Source organism: Petaurus breviceps, unplaced genomic scaffold (genome assembly GCF_028583685.1).
Source record: "Petaurus breviceps papuanus isolate PSGF00001 unplaced genomic scaffold, PetGlider_PUasm1.0 178, whole genome shotgun sequence".
NCBI classification, from domain to species: domain Eukaryota; kingdom Metazoa; phylum Chordata; class Mammalia; order Diprotodontia; family Petauridae; genus Petaurus; species Petaurus breviceps.
The window spans coordinates 29,915,332-29,922,130 of record NW_027185777.1 but is presented as its reverse complement, the minus strand read 5'-3'; positions in this window follow the sequence as shown (position 1 = coordinate 29,922,130).

Sequence of the window (6,799 nt, the reverse complement as noted above, 5' to 3'; positions counted from 1 at the left end):
ATAGATAGATAGATAGATAGATAGATAGATAGATAGATAGATGGATGGATGATAGATAATTTCTCAAAAGCTATTACATACTAGTCATTGTTTTAAATGCTGAGGATAAAAATGCAATAAGTAAAATAGCGCCTGTCCTCAAGGAACTTACCTTCTACTAAGGGAAAGTAATACATATAGGAAAGCTAGAAAAGGGTTGGGAAAGGAAGGGATAATGAAGCAAGTAAGGAAAAGGAGGAGTACAGAAAGAGTCCTAGGAAAATTGAAGTGAATCAGTGAATCATGTGTAAAGGCCTTTTTAAAATGGGGGACCCTGGGAAGACAGAGTCACCAACAAGGAGAGGAGAGTTCTGGGGAGGAATTTCGTCAGGGTGACTATGTAGCAGGTGAGGACAAGGAAGAGGTTCAGTGACTTACTCAGAATCATCCAGCCAGTACAGGTCAAAGGCTGGACTTGAATCCAGGTCTTTCTTATTCAAGGCTAGCACTTTTCCCACTATGTTCCTAGTAGATTTGTAGCCAAACAATTTTAGACTAATTCTTCCCTTCTTTCGCTTGACATTTTTTTTTTTTTTGAGAAATACCAGGCACGGTTTGTTGATTTCTTTATTGGCTTGAATTATTCAGATCACAACTCTCTATGTCACTTTGAAGGTTGGACACAGATTTTTAAATTCTTTATGATATTTCTCTGCTTATCAGAATGAAAAAGCTCCATCTGGTTACCATTTCTAACTCTTAAAAGAATTTCATATAATTCCCAAGGTTAGTATACTTAGGAAAAATGTCTGGGAGCACAGGAAAATGTCTTGGAAAATTTGAGATTCCTTGCTTCTCTTTGTGAGAGTTTTGTCCCTGTCTTCCTTCTGTTCCCATAAAAGTCAAGGAAATTTTCATTTCTCGAATATATATACATATATGTCTCTATGTTTGGATATATCTGTATAGTAGCTCACCATTACTTTAAATAAAAAGTGTCATTTCACACACATGTCTGCATATATATGTATACATGTGCATGTGTTTTGTGATATAATAAATCTATTATAACACAACATATCACATCATAACAACACAGCATAACATAAAAAAGCAATAAAATATAGCATAGCTAACAATATAATAATATAATGTGATATGATCTGATGCAATGTGATAGAATAGAATATAATATAACACAATATGATATATTAGATGGGGCATCATAGTCCTACTGCTACCTTCGGTGCTATTTGTACCAAAATTGAAATGCTTCTAGTACAATATCAGTAGCAAAGAGTTTGCAGCTTTTGTGAAGATGCCTGACTGTTAAGATCAGAACCAAGCCCTGAGGTGGTAGGTTTAAAAGATGTAGTTATTACTGAACTAGGAAGAATTTTTTTTAACCAGGAGTAATTCCTTTGTTTCTCAATTGTTCCTTTATAGAATGATTTTGCTCAATTTGTACTAGGTCATTGACACGTTAAGAGACCCTTGATGTACTCATCCAATAACAAGAAAACATCAAAGTGGATCGTGGGCACTCTGGCTGCAGCCAAACAGCGGCTCTTTCACATGCCCTTTGCATGGATTCTTGAAGCTGTTAGTCTCCAGAGCTGTTTAAAAACAAGTTCCTGAGGAAAGAAGCCGGAAAAGTGGTCTGAAAACAGTAGTAGGAAGTAATCTCTAATGAAACAAAATGTTACCATCCTGCTGGAAAGCTTTTATACATCAAATGCAAGTTAAAAGGACGATTTGATTAACTGATGCTGATTCTTTTCTAATATTGTCTTTGAAAAGAATTCATGGCCATTAAAAATAAAAAGGCAGCAGACTGACCTGAAAGCTTTAGAAGTTGAAGACTGGACTGAAAGAACATTTGCAAGGGGAAGCCTCTGTGTTATACCCATGTCTTTATAACCTCAAATGAATGCCATATCAATAATATCTCAAAGACAAAAAGGCAAACAGGACAGGGAAAGAAATTGGCCAAACCTCATTTCCATGCATACAATGTCTATATTCTAGACTGTATGTGTAAAAACCCATGTATAGGGACATAGATTCAAAGCTTATAAGTCATTAAGTCCAGTTCCCTTGTTTTATAGATGAAAAACTCAAGACCCAGAGAGTTTAAGTGATTTGCCAAACTTCACACAAGTCATAAATGGGATATGGACACACGTCTTCTGATTTCAAATCCAGGACTATAATCAATTATGAAATGGAAAGATTTGGAAGAAACCAGGAAGATCTCTATGAACTGATGCATATCTAAGTGAGCAGGAATAGAAGAACAATGTATACAATGATATTTTGTAAGCAATTGACTTCAAAACTCTCATTGGTCACATGCTCTTCCCAGCTCTGCATATGATATTCAGGATGTCTTTTGATTATCGATCATGCCTGTCAAAACCTCTGCTGACAAAGGTCAGGCAGCAGTGTGCCTCAGTGTAACTTTATTCTGATAGCCACTAAGAGACTGGAAAGATGGTAGGAGAGGAAGACTCACCTGACATTTGTTGATGTATCTTTCAATGTTACTGGGAAAACAAAAATAATGTGGAGTCTATTTTGATTGCTGCTATCAATCCTCGGAACTGATAGAAATTTGCTCACTCTCTAACTGCAACTCACATTCTTTGAATGCCCTGGAGAATTCATGAAGGAGTTGGAATGACATTTGTCTCAACTCTATACTCAAAAAGGGTTAAAATGTTTATTAGGTAAATTAGTTAAATGAATTAGTTTATTTAGTTAAAATGTTTATTAATTCACTCATTTTCTATTGTCAATTTCTAAGACTCTCTAGCACAGTAAAATAGGTATTGCCACTAAATGGTTGGGATTGAAAAATTCAGCCAATCAGCTAGTTAGTTTGGACTATTCCCGTATGTCCCCAACCTTAATTCCCTTCCCTGTCCCCCTTTTCCCACAATTAAACCTTCCTTGTGAAAAGAAAAAAATAGTTGATTAAAAACTACCAATACTCTGAGGACAGACAGCTTGTTAGAGCATTGGACCTAGAATCAGGAAGACCTGAGTTCCAATTTACTCCAGTTATTTATTATGTCATTATAAAATGTCACTTAGTTCCTCTCTACCTCAGTTTCCTTGTCTATAAAATGAAAGGGTTTGAACATGATGGAATATAAGATCCTTGCTAGTTCTATATCTATATCCATAGCTAACACTGTATACAATATTCTGCCTCTATAGAAATGTATCTCTGATAAGAGGAGGGAGATATGTTTTATTAACTGTGCTCTAGGTCCAAGTTTGGTTATTTATAATCATTCAGGGTTCAGTTTTCTTTTACTTTGTTGCAGTCATTGCATTGTTATTCTAAGCATGTTTATTTTCTTGCATCAGTTTAAATCTAGATTCCCACACTTCTCTAAGTTCCTTATATTAGTCACTTCTTACTGTACAGGCCATGTTCTATGAATTCTGTGTCTCCATGAAGACAAGGACCATTGTTGGAAGAGTGAAAGATGAAGTCAACAAACTAGCTGGAGCCAATTTTGTGTTGTTCCCCAGTGGGAACCAGAAGGCAGCCCTCTTAAGTGTAGCTGACCCAGATTAAAATGTAATTGGGAAACATTTAGCAAAATAAAAAAGACAATAGAACATAAGTAGTATTACTATGTGGTTTTCTAAGTCAGTATATAGTCCTCAGGAAATACATTTTAATGACCCCTACTTTTTGAGGGCTTGACATCATTGGTCTACATAACAATTTGACTCGTTTTGTGGAACTGCCTGAAAGGATCAATTAGTTTGTCATTATATAGATGGTCTTAATACGTAGAATATGAAAAAATCTATTTTTTGGCAGTTATGTGTGTATATACAGATAGATAGATAGAGAGAGAGAGATAGACAGACAGATAGACAGATAGACAAATAGGTAGGCAGACAACCAGGTGGCACTGTGGATAGAGTGTGCTAGGCCTAGAGTCAGGGAGAATCATCTGACCTCAGACACTAACTATCTGTATGGCAAATCATTTAACCCTGTTAGCCTCTGTTTCCTCATTTGTAAAATGAGCAGGAGAAGGAAATGGCAACCACTCTAGTATCTTTGCCAAGAAAACCCCAATGGAGGTCACAAAGATCTGTACACTACTGAACGTGACTAAATAGCAACGACAACAACACACATTTATAACACTCAATAAAAAAAACAACTTGTGACGGATTAATGCACTCAAATCATTGTAGTATTTCCTAATTTGATTTTTTCCATTATGCTTTGGTATTTTGTAAGATTTCTGATCTCTGCTAGCTGTTGCTTCGTTCCCTCCCCTCTCCCCCACTGATGTACACTATGGCTCCTCCACATTCTATGGGCTTCCTTGAAAGAAAACATTATACCTTGATGGCCATCATTCTGATGATGAGCTTCTCCATATTTATATAGTTGCCTATCATTCAAAAGACACTGAATACACAGATGGGTCCTTATTCCAAGCTTTTTTTTTTTTTTAATTTGGTATGACCTGTCAGAGTTGACACAGCCTAGGAAAACTCCGACTCACCTCTACACCTCAATGGGATATTGAATTTATGCTTTGGAGGTTCCTTATTTTAATCAAAGCTGGATAAAACCCTAGTACTTTACCTCATTATCTCTAGCCTCTTGCTTGGAACTGTAGTTTCAGTTACTTCTCTCTGCAATAAGTCAGGCAGTCTGACAGCATAATTAAAACTAAAACCACCATTTTTCTTTGGTTTGCCTTTACATATTTGCTCTTCCTGGGTTCTTCTAGCTGTTTTGTGGGGCTTAGAGATCTCTGAAGAAGAGACACTTTGTCCTGTGATGCTAGAGCCAATATGCTTTTATTTGACATATTTTCACTCACGTAAGGGAAAACACAAGACATACCCAGCTGTAAATAGAAGGCAATAATGGGAGTGGAAGTGAGGGATATGTAGAGATCACAGTCACAAGATAGGTAACAATATAATTAGATCTGAAGGGAATAGGATACACTTGAGACATAGCCAAGGCTGGGAACTTTTGACCTCAGGTGAAGTGATCTTTAGACTACAGGAAGGCAGTTGATGATCCTATGAGTGGCAGCTGTAACTCCACCCCCCAAGTTACACCAGTTTGTTTTTTTTTTTAACCAAATCTAGTTCAGGGTCAACTGACTCACTTCACACCGTATATCTATTCTGTTATGGGATAAGGATTTTATGGGTAAAGTCAGGATCTTAAGATCAAACACATTTGATTCCCCCCCCCCACCTGAGGTCAGAGGGAAGCAAGAAGTGTGGTAGAACTAGATTAAATGAATTTATTAAGTTCCTATTCTGTGGAAAGCACTGTGCTAAGTGCTTTATAAATATTATCTCATTTAAGAGAGCATCTGTATTATGAGATGAGACATCATAGGCAGGGAGGTGCCAATCAGTGAGGGTGCATTGGTCATGAAAATTTATAACAAGGAAGACTCTGGATAGGACATGTCTACCAGGGCAAGAAGAAAGGTCTTGTCGTAAGCATCTGCCTATGGATAAGATTGTATTCATTGAGTGTGCTATAGATTAAGGAGGAAAAAGAAATTCCAAACACTGGGATCTTTTCAGGGACCATTTTTCTCTGTTGAAAGGCAGGGTAGTGTTTGATAAAAATTGTATATTTGGAGTTAAGACTTGAGTTCAAATCCTATCTCAGATATTCGTTAACTTCACGATTTGAGGTGAGTCACTTAACCTTTCTCAACCTCAGTTTCCTCACCAAAAAATATGAGAATAATAATAGCATCTACCTCAAAAGGTTTTCTAAATGGATCAAATTTTAAAAATGCATGCAGGTCACTTAAACTTTAAAATGCTATGTAAAGATTAGGCTTCATTATTTTCTGTAAAGTGGAGATAAAACATTTGCTTGAAGGGTTATAATTGAACTCCATTAGCTAGATGACCTCAAAGTTCTTTTTCAGTTCTATAACTCTATAATTGCAGATACACACAAATTTATTTTGTCATCAACAACAAATATTTGTTATGGACTTATTGAATTCATGGTGCCATGTTGAACTATTTAATGATGAAGTTATAAAATAAATATAGTGATGAAATTTCCCTAAGCTCTTGCTCCTACCAGGGAAGCACATCAATAGCAGATGGTCAGAGAAATCTGTTCAATGATGAAAAGCCCTTTAACAATAAGGAACCATTCAGTGACTTTAACCTGCCTTCTGAATTGCTGGGAAAGCAACAATTTGGTTTAGAGTTTTTATTTCCTCTAATGGCAGTCACTTTTGTTACTGTTGTCATGCCTGGTGTGTCAAGCTCTGACCCTGCCCTGTTTCTGTATAATATGGTGATGATTTTATTTTATTTTTTAATACAGCAGACATACAAAGAAGCGATCATTTTATGTTTTATAAAGGATTCTTCAGAAAGAATGAAAAACAGCAACAAAAAAGTTGAAAGGTAATTTTATCCATGTTAAACCTCATAAGCAAGCTATCCTAATAGGATCTTTATCAGGATGGAGTGAATCCTTTTCATTAGGAGTTTGAATCCTATTTAGGAGCTTAATTTTTTTTCCAATTCTGAAATTCAATAGAATGAGCTATTTCCACTTTCCAAAAGAGACCTGGAGAAGCTGCCTGCCAGGGCACAGCTTTCTGGTTTGAGTAGAAAGATCTGAAATCTGGGCCAGTGCAAAGATGATTCTTTCATCTCCCCTAGTAGTTCACAGTTTGAAACATTTGGCCTTAACTTTGCACCTCATCCTAAAAACAGATTTCTAGCTTGTGCTCATTTACCCAGGGGCCTGCAGCTACTAAGAAAACTGAAG